General features: G+C 36.4%; 1 long non-coding RNA gene across 1 annotated transcript; it reads left to right on the top strand.

Annotated features, from left to right (window-relative positions):
• The first annotated feature begins 3,591 nt into the window (after nt 1–3,591).
• LOC131279177 (uncharacterized) lies at nt 3,592–10,556 on the top strand. The gene is made up of 2 exons (XR_009186534.2): nt 3,592–3,746; nt 6,087–10,556. It is a non-coding gene; the product is annotated as an uncharacterized lncRNA (long non-coding RNA).
• Nucleotides 10,557–11,017: the final 461 nt, after the last annotated feature.

Genomic DNA, 11,017 nt, shown 5'->3' with positions numbered 1-11,017 from the left:
AGTTACGTATAGATAATTTTACCACAGACCCACTGTAGAATTGAATAGAGGGCTGAAGGAAGAAAAGGCAGAAAGCTTTTAAACAGTGCTGTAATTTTGAGTAAATAAATAAATTTAACCTTTTTGACATACATTCTTCACCCATTCCCTTGCTTATAAATTCTCCTTATGTGAGATCTGCTGATGTAGCAGAAATACTTTTAAACAAAGAAGTTCAGGAAATGTAGAGTAATAGATGTGCAAATGTCCTAGCTCTTGCTGTTTATTTGTTTGCTTATTTTAATGAGCTTTCAAAAACACTCTTAACCTACTAAATTTATTATATTTGATGTCATGGGATATTAATTGAGATGACTAGGAATATCCTTAAGTCAAATTTCTACTGCTTTTCTTTACCACAGATTCAGAAGAGACCTGATTGAATATTTATTACAAAAAATAATTTTAAAAATTAGGCTTCAACCCATCAGTGGATAGAGTGGACTTGATGATATTGATGGGGTCAAGCAAGAGAAAATAACTCAAAGTATCTTATCCCAAATCCAGTGGAATTATTAAGAGAATATTAGGTTATTTCATGATATCCAGGAAAAATTTAAACAACTAGTCCTTAGGAAGAGCAAAAACTAGGGCAGTGCTGTAACCCTCAGCAGCCATAGTATACACTATAGGTTTTCATAGAGGAAGAACTGTGGTGTGGGCCCAGCCAGAACACTAGCATTTATGAACTAGAGAGCCAAAAGATCTTTTTGTGCTATTGGCCTCAATCTAGTTTATTGCCATGCCAAATAGCTTTTTAGGTCATTTCTTTTCTCAGGCCATCCTCTCTTTCAAACCCACACCATAAAATTGACACACTAAAAGATTGTTACTATGAAGGAGGGGATGATACATCCAATGTCCAGAGCACAGGTTGTCTAAGCTGAATACCTGGCTGCTCCTTAATGGGGCATATCTTACTCCTCAAAGTCCAGCCCTTCGTTCCATGACCTCCACACTATCCTTGGACTTGATCCATCTCAGTTGTCGTCCTATTCATAGGGAGTGGAGCAGAGAGGATGTTTTAGAAAGTCTTGATATTTCCTTAGAGGTCAACTAATATTTAAGTTTCATATTTTGGGAGGATGATACAAAGAAGTTCTTCTTGGAATTTTTTTTTAACCCTCTGCTGGATAATCATCTTAGTTAATGTTATGTAATTTTGGTTTTAATTGAAGAGTTTATAAAAAAATAAAAGGAAGATAGTCTTCCTTAAATGCCCTATAAAAGAGGACTATTATTTATTTTGATGACCTTGCATTCCTCTAGTGGCATATATTTTCTTATACACGTTATTTTTATTGCTTGCCTTTGACTTTCAAATGAAAGGTAAAAATGGTGTTACTTAAAGGAACAAGAAAATGGGTCTTTTTTTGTGTGTGAAAATAAATTTTATTCTTTGAGTCCTTTACATTTCCAGTGAACTGCATTTTGGCTTTCTCAGATCCAAGATGAAATGTCCATCAGAGCCATTTAGTTAAAATAATATATTAATCAAAAGAACAATTTAGCATTTTAGATAACTTTTTCTCAGAAACACTGGTTTATTTTGAAATATGTATATGCATCACTGGATTTTCTTTTCTTTTCCAAAGAAATGTTAACTATATGCCAATCAATACAAATAATGCAAGTCTAATACAAATTCTTGTAATAGAAATTAAAAATACTAATGCCTTTAATTTAAAAGGAAACATATTCTAATGTGCAAAAAAGTTTAAGTCAATATTGACTTGTGAATATTAGAATTAACCAAAATACATCTCTTTTATATTATTTAAGTCCTAGACTTCTAACTAGGTTTGAGAGACACCCTGTTCTCACCGGAGGTATATTTACTTACCAAATATCCATCCACTAGGGTGGGTGACTTGGTATATGGCTTATCCATGCATCTTATGTTATTATTTGTTTCAAATTCAGGGAGAACTTTTTGGACATATCGAATTCTAACAATATGCATTATTTGGATCTAAGTGTTGGCTACAGATAAAATGTTAAGATTTCCAAATCTGATTTCCTGGTTAAGTGAATTGAATGGAGTTATATTACTGTTTTTGACAGAACCAGATCTAAAGCAAGGAATCCAGATTTCTTAGTTTAGTGTTGTATTTCCCTTACCCCATGCTGCCTGGCTCTTAAGTGAACGTTGTTTTTTTTACAGAAAAGATGCGAGATAACTGAATTTAAAGTGCTTATAGTTCAGTCATGTATAAGTGATGTTGACATTCTTGGGGAACAAGAAAATTGTATGAGGTGATGGCTGAATTTCATTTGACATTGCTTCTCTCCTTAGTTCTCCCTCCTGACATCCTTTTGACACCATTATTATTATTTTTTCTTGATCTTTTCAGCAGCCAGCTCCATCTCCTTTAAGAGAGAAGAGAAAGAAGAAGAACTAGAAAGGATATCCTTCCAGGGTGTCAAAGGGCTGTTAAAACTGATGAAAGGGATCTAAATCCTCGAAGAAACAGGGATCTATTCCTCCCTTTTTATTGTTGGGAGAATATACACATATGTAGTTGAAATTTAAAATGGTCCAGTCATAAGGTAGCCAATGAAGTTGTGGCAGTTTAATATTATTTATGAATTCCAAAAAGAGTGTGGCAGTTTGATATTAATCATGAATTCCAAAAAGAAATATATATTATGTTTATAAGCTGGTCTGTTCCTCTGGCATGATAACCCTTTGGTTGTGTTAGATTTAGCTGAGACGTCTGATTAAATCATGTTACAATTAGGGCTTTGATCCAACCACATCATTAGAGTATGACTCAAAGTCAAGTCCTAGCCCCCTTGGACTGATAAAACAGACTCTCACATGGAAGTAGACACACAGAAGCAGATATGGAGGAAGAGAGGGTGCTCCATAGACATAGCCCCAGGAAAAGAGATGAGCCTGATAGACTACAGCTGACCTTGTAGAGAGACCATAGCAGCTAAGTCCAAAAAGAAATTAGCTCCATGGAGAGTGACTAGCCTTATGCCAGCCTACAGCTGAGATCGGAGAAAGTTAGGACTGCAGAGCCTTGTGAGGAGGGAGGAGAGCTGAACCCTCCATCTTGCTTCAACACGTGGCCAGTGACTTTTGGTGAGAAAGATCCTTTAATGAGGACCCTTTAAGGCCATGTAACTTTAAGCTTTTACCCTAAATAAATACCTTTTATAAAAGCCAGTTGAGTTCTGGTACTTTGCATCAGCACCCCTTTTGGCTGACTAGTATAGAAGTCTATGGAATTTTTATAATATCAAAAATATGGAAAATTGTATTTGTTAAGAATAATGCAAAGTTACTTTCTGAGTAGAAAGTATATATGATGTCAGTCCTTGAGAATTACACATTTTGTGAAGTCCATCAGCCTTGGGATAAAATAAAAATTACTGAGTTTACTTATTAAACAAGAGACCTTGTGATCAGGCTGTTGCCCAGCACTCCAGCTTTGCTTTTTGCCATCCTTCCACATATTCCAGGTGCTTTGGTCATTTCTGGATATGTGAAGTTAAACTTTCTTTCCTCTATGCTTTTACAACTGCTAATCTGTCTTCCCACAGGTAATGCCCACTCAGCTTTCATGACTCAACTCTGGCAAGGTGCAACTCTGATCATTTGTAGCACTCTGCAATTTCCCATCAAGAAATTTCTGTTTTTCTCCCCTAGTGTGATGTAGACAAACACACCTTTCATCCATTTATTTGTAATGGAGCTGGTATGTAATTTCTATTCATAAAGTATTTCTTCCATAAAATATAAGTGACTGAGTTTAGAGTTAAGAAATTTGAATGTATAAAAACAAAGCATATTTGCCCATTTAGGAGTTATTTCTTTTCTCCAACAGATAAGACCTTGCCCACTTCCTATAATCATAACATGTAATTTTTCTTAGAATTTTCTCATAGAAAATATCAGGACTCAAATGTTTCTACACTATTCATAAAAGAATGACATTTAGAGTTTTACACATTGATATGTCTTTTGTTACACCCAATGATATCACCCAGGCTCACCTCTGACATCAGTGAGGTTACTATAGTTCATTTCTACATGAAAACGTCAGCCTATGAGACTAAAGACTCATGAGCAGTGCAGACGTTTTTAGCTAAGCACAGATTAATAGGATCATAGGATCTCACATCAGTTAACATAATCTGTGTTCCCATCAATAAATGTCAACCTGCTTCAGTGAGATTGGAATTTGCTTATAATTTACCCAGGAAGGAGACTGTAAATCCAGACACAAGTTTACAAATGGACTAATGCCTCACTGTTAATTATCAGAGAGGGGATCGGACTTTTAAATTGTAGTTTTTATTAAAATAATGAGATACATAAACATACATATACACGTACACATTCCCACTATGTAGATATCTGTCATGGGAATTTTCTCTCTAGACAATTGCACTGTTCACAAAAGAAACCAAAAGTTTTTTTTCATATGAAGTTTATCTGAAAAATACATGGTTCTGTTTTTATTGGAAAAAAGCGTCTGCACTTCCATTTATTTGCATTTCAATACTTGTACATCAGAAACTTTTAATTTAAAAAACCTCACATGGGAGCCGGTATAGTTCAGTGGTTGACTGCCTGCTTTCCATGTCCAATGACCTGGGTTCAATTCACAGTACCTCAAAAAACAAAAAACAGAAAAGCTCACAAGTGAGAATTTTTAAAGTTAGGTTAATAGTCTGATTTTATTTTTCTTCACACTATTTTCAATGTTCTTTTCCCTATGAATTTCATAGTATACCTTTTACAAAGCCTTTCTGGCTCATGATATCAGAATTTCTTATGTTTTAAAAGGGAGGAAAAACACAAAGGAAGGCAACTTCAAGTGTTAGAAAATCATCACTTTATAAAGAGATAAAATCTAAAGGTCATCATTTTAATTTTTGTCCATTCACCCTAGCTATGTGGGTTTTTTTGTTTGTTTGTTTTTTTACTGAAGGCTTTTGCCTATTGAGAAAGAGAACTATTACTCAGGATTAGATTTGGTTTCTATTTCGTGCCTCTACTGAATGAGCTTAAAATCAAGGCCCATTTTGGAGTGTCTTATTAGAAATTTCTGGAGCAGTTAAATATACAACTTATCAGGTAGATACTCTTATAGTTCCCATGCAGTTAAAAGAAAATTTATTAAAACTCATTGCAAAGATGTACTATGAAGCAATTTATCACTCTGTACTTCCGAGAGAAATATTTTTTTGCTTTTTTTTCCCTCTATTGTGAAATCAATTTAATCCCAAACTTGAACAGCAATTCCAAAAGCTAATAAAACAGATATAAGGGACAAATGTTAATGGAGTCTTTGAGTTTGAATACTAAATTCTGACTCTGTGTTTCTGTCCATTTCTATTTTCAAATGTCTTGTCATATGAAGAAGGGTACTAAGCTATAAAGTTTAAGGTAAAATTTTCAGAAAAAAGGTGGATCTAGTATAAACCTGGAAAAATCTGAGTTTGAATTAGGTTCTTTTTTTTCCCCTGCCCTCTTGCAATATGCTCAAACAACAAGAAAAAATTATTCCTATTATGATTTTTTTGGGAGGAAGAGATGGGGAAGAAATAGTGATTGTCAAGACTAGGTAGAAGGAATTCATGGAGGAAAAATAACAGCAAATGGTTGTACCTCATGGAAGAGTATCTCCTGACTTTTTGCTTTTCAGTTTCTTTCTTTCCATTCTACAATGTGATTATAAATAGTCATCCCAGCTTCATTTAATACAATCGTGATAGTGATATACAAGTTTTGTCATATTTTACAGAAAATTAATTGTCTTATGTGTCTTACTAGTAATGTGGATACTCACATTTATTTATAGGTAGTATTTATAAATATGAACATATAGAACCATCTTTAACTATAACCAGCTTTATAATTTTCTTAAGTTCAAACTACATTAAGTAAAGATTTATTATAAAATGTACGTGGGCCAGAATTAGAAACAGAAATTCAACAGGAGCTGTGGCAGTTCTAGAGACAAACAACTATGTCTATCTCTGACTCATGGACAATAATCATTCTCTCTTGTCTGCATGTGTCTTTCCAGAATCTGCTGATCAACCAATTTGGGTTCCTACACGGCTTGTCTGACCTACTCCAGTTCAAGCCGATGACCACCAACACCACACCGACCAACACCACGTCGACTCCAGCTGGCAGCGCTGACGCTCAACGACACCAACGACACCCCCACACCAGGAGGAGGCCCTATCCAATGATGCAGACGCCCTCGTCAAAGACAACCACCCCCCTCAACGCCTTCGCACCTGACCTGGGGCCGCGTCAAAGCATTGACTGCTCAGGCCCAAAGAATGACGCCGCCACCGCAGATACCTGAGACTCTGTTCCTAATGATGTGTGCTATCTTGACTGTAAACTCGGGGGCTCACGCCCAACCCACACGAGGACTCTGAGCACTGGTGAAACACCCACCACTTTTCCTCCCAGTGCCCCAAACCGCCTCACAATTCCCCGCAACCTGGGTCTCCAGTTGTTCGTTCAATCTTCCTTGTTACCCCTTTGATTCGTCTTCAACACGCATCAACATCACCCTCAGTCATACTCGAGTAGATCAAATAACTATCCCGGACTTAAGTTTTGTCCAACGAGCCTTAGCGAAATTTGTTAGTATGATCCACCCTGAAACCCTAGCCAGTTATCTCATCATTGGTGCCTTGATTATCTTAGTAATTATCGTATGGAGATACTCCCACAAAAAACAAAAACTTCTCCACACCTCCCTCACCAAAATACAACTAATTCAACTTGCTTTATTCAATAAAAAGGGGGGAGATGAGGGAAGGCCCGGCAGTGCAGCCGTCCAAGCCATGAGACTTGCGCTACAAGACACGGGACTATGAGTAAACTCTAGCCCCCACATGCCCTTGAGTAAACTCAGGGATGGTCTTTAAAGCGCTGAGTCAAGGGGCAAGGACAGTGTGCATGCGCCGCGCAGACATTTCATCTCCTTCCGCCATTTTGTCTAGTAAATCTATAGTTACCATATATAGACATATTGCTGTCCCAACCAATCAGATAATGTTTCCGCGTTCACCCTATATAACTCCCGTCCACTACCCCTTCCCTGGACTCGCTCGCAGATCGCGCATAAGCCTGCTCGCCCTGGCTCCCGGGCTTCTGCCAATAAAGCTGTCTACTTCTCCTGGCCAGTGGCTTGAGTGAGTTTGTAGCGCAGTTCCCCTTCGCTGACTAGCAGCCCCGGCCAGCAGTCCCCGGTGCACGGCTGGTGAGGTGTGTTGACAGCCCGTGGCTTATGAAGGCGGTGCGAGGAAGGCGAAACCAACATCCGTGCCAGCGGCGCGACTCCCCGCCGACACTTGTCCTCCCTTTCTCTTGTTTCTGCAACACTCTTTCTGTATACCTGCTCTAATCCCTCATCACTGCTAACTGGCTGATTCCTGATTCTTTCCCTCTAATCTATTAATTTTTCTCTCCCTCATAGGTTCTGGCAGCTATGTGCGAAGCACTCTGCTGAGCTTTAAGATTATAGATAAAAACATAAAAATAAATTGCCTACTCTTATGTAACTTGCACCCTAGTGGAAAGAGGCAAACAATGAATAAATGAAAAATTAAAACTGGTAAGTGATATGGAAGTGGTGGTAAATATGAAGAAGAGTAAAGCAGATAAGGGAACAGAGGTGTAGTGTAGAATGAGGGTTGGGACTGATATTTATGCAATGGTCAGGGCTCAGTGTTGATATATTTGAAGAGGTGGTGTTTGAAAGGAGACATCACTCAAACTCCTCTTAGTTAATTACCCCTGAATATACTCAAGGGAGTATCTTCACACTGATAAGTTTTAAAAATCTTAAAATGAAAGGAGTTGGGTATTATTTTGTTTGTTGGTTTGCTTGCTTTATGCTACTAAGGAAAGAGAATATTGACAAGAATATGTTTTACTTTTACAGGCATTATTGAATTTAGTAGAACCTCAAAGGACAACAGTGTGGCACTGTAAAAAAAATGAAGGAATCTGAGTTTTCAGTGATTGCTATAAAAAAAAAGAAAAGAAAGAGTTGAACTTTAACGAGATGAGGTGTTGGGTCTTGGGTGTTTGCTGTATAATAACCCAATAATATACTACTCCGATACCAATTTTTTTTAGGTCATATTGCATTCAATCTCATTTTCTCTTCAAATTCAATCTCATTTTCTCTTATCTCCCTTTCACATACAAATAGTAAATCCTATCTATTATTCTGTAGAACTATGTATGAAATATATATTCTTCTCTCCATTAATTTTTTCATTGTCTTAGTCCAGGCCTTTATAATTTCTGTCCTGAATTATTACCACACCCTTCCAAGTAGTCTTGCTGATATCAGTCTTTCTCTATCCCAGATCATACACTGACTTCAGAGTTGTCTTCCTAAAGAAACAAACTGGTGTTCCTATAAATTGAATTAAAATCCCCTTATGGTTTTTCATTGTCTAGTGTGGTGGTTGCAGTCATGTTCTCTGGTGTTAATCAGACTTGGATATGAATACGTTTACCATGCCATGATTTCCTTCTCTCATCTCCTACCACAATCTCCCATGACCTGGAAAACTCTTACTCTTCCTTCAAGACTCAATCCAAATGTCACCATTGAGGTGGAGGGGAAATACTTCCTATACAATTGAACCTTTCCATGTGGAAAGATCTCTATAAGTATGTCCCTTCTGTACATTTTTTTACTTCTCCCTTCTTTTCAAGTGAGGTGAAATGCCTTTTCGGGTTGGGGAGCTGCATAGTTCTGCTGCCTCATCTCACCTTCTTGGGAACTGGTTTGCCTATAGAGAGGATCTGCTTTCTGCTCTTCTTTCTGCCATGTGGTATAAAGGGCCTGCTCTCATCTTTCCAATTCTGAGGCTCAGTACTGCTGAGCTCTTTGTTACCACATATTTAAGGTGCTTGTCGTAGTTTAGGTGCTCCATAAATGATTGTTAAACCAATAGTGAATGAACATTAAAAGAGAAATTTGCTCCTTCATCTACCTATAGATCTTTGGCAAGGAAAAACAGTGCTTTGAGGCTATCCCCTTTGAATTCCAACAATCAACTAATAGAAGAATCCTTCTTTAACATCTTCAGGAAATTTAAGTTCCTCCCCAGTGGATCCTGAACTGCCTGAACATTAAATTCACCTTAGGGTGCTTGTAAAATCCCTACAAATTCCTAGGCTCACTTCCAAGATTCTAATTCAGCAGATTTGAGATCTATGCCAAGACTAACATTTTAGTAAGCACTGCAGATGATTCTTCAAATGGAGCTTGGCTTCTACCTTTAGGTATTTAAAGAACTTTGTTTATACCTCATTACTATGTTTTATTTATTCACATGCCTATTTTCCCAAGTAGGTTATGAACTCCTTGGGGTATTTGTCTCAGCATTTCAAGCACATAACACAGAACCAGGAAACTAGTAGTTAGTCAATAAATGTGTGTTGAATAAATGCTTATTTGATAAAGATACACATAAGGCCTCAGATTTTTCTTCTTATTTTTAAAGCCAACATTTTGGGGTATTAAAGAGAATACAATGAAGACAGCATTATTTCATTAAATGAGTTTACCGTTTGCTCATTAATAGTTCAAAATGCATGTGTTCAAACTGCATAGCTTTAGCATGTTTTAAAAATAATACTGGGCATGTTTTATCCAGGGATAGTTTATATTTGTACACTAAACTGTCAGAATATTGGTCTAGGAAAAGCAGATAAAATGATAAGTAATAGTAAGCCAATAATATATATAATGTATTTCCTTTGTTTTATCCTGAGGTTGGCCATACCATAAACATGTAAAATGTTCTCAGTTCTAACTTTACTTGCATACATGTTATATCTGACCACAACAAGAAGTTTGCCAGACAACAGAAAGAAGGAAATCTTTTAAAACATAAATCCCTGAATTCCCATCAAGAGAGGAAAACAGTAATATTTTCTGCATTACCTAGTGAGTGAAAGGAAAGTGGTGAAAATCACATTAGCTTCTTTGCAACTGTCTTTCAGGATCCAGGGCCACACTTGAACTGATAAAACTTCTCTGATATAAATCTTTGGGTAAAAGGAGTTGCTGCCTAGAAAAGCAGATGGAGATTCTGTTTGGCTATTTAGGTATTTCACAGATGTACTAGCTCCAGTTTTATGTTGTGAAAATAGCATGGAGTATCTGGAATCACTCTCTCTTCTTAACGAAAAATCCCACCGTGAATTTGGATGTTTAAGATGTTTATTTAGAAACTGGCAATGTATCAGTTAGAAATATCTCCGTAAATCTCTTCTTTTTTCCAAAGTATAATTAGTACACTGTGTGTATACATCTTGTGAATGTGTCATTTGTATTTTCTAATTATTTTAAAGTTACCTACAAAGTCGACATAATTTTGCAAGTGATTTTAAAGTATCAGAATGGGATACACAAATATTCTTTTCATGTCTGATTTATCAACTGGAAATACTGATTGTAATTAACTGCCTCATTTATATATAAAGTTTACCCTAAGGGGAAATATACACATTCACACACTTTTGCTTCCTTAAAATAATCACCAGTCCTTATATCATTGTTGCAATAAATAATGCTGTCTTCCTTATTTTATTATTTTAATACAACTGGTAAATACTTTGTGTCATATAATTCATCTTAACATTAGGACAAATTTACTCAGTAAATACATTGCCTTTCTCCCATAAACATTCATTGTCTCCATATAAAACATATGATTCCAGTCAAAATAGTCTAGCAACACAGGAGTAACAAAGCATGTAATCTAATGGCAAATGCTTATGTAGCTGTATTGTCTATTTTAATGGCTTTGCTTTGGTTTAGTTATGGAAACTATTTTATATCCAATGGCAATACTAGGAATTTTTATTTAAAGTTATATTAACCCCATGAGAATAATTTTACATAGTAAAGCATTGCATTATAAAAACCAACCCAGGAAGAAGTGACAAAGTGCTTGTATTTAT

This window comes from Dasypus novemcinctus, chromosome 7, assembly GCF_030445035.2.
Source record: "Dasypus novemcinctus isolate mDasNov1 chromosome 7, mDasNov1.1.hap2, whole genome shotgun sequence".
Lineage (NCBI taxonomy): Eukaryota > Metazoa > Chordata > Mammalia > Cingulata > Dasypodidae > Dasypus > Dasypus novemcinctus.
The sequence above is the reverse complement of the archived record's forward strand: the minus strand, read 5'-3'. Positions and strand labels throughout refer to the sequence as shown.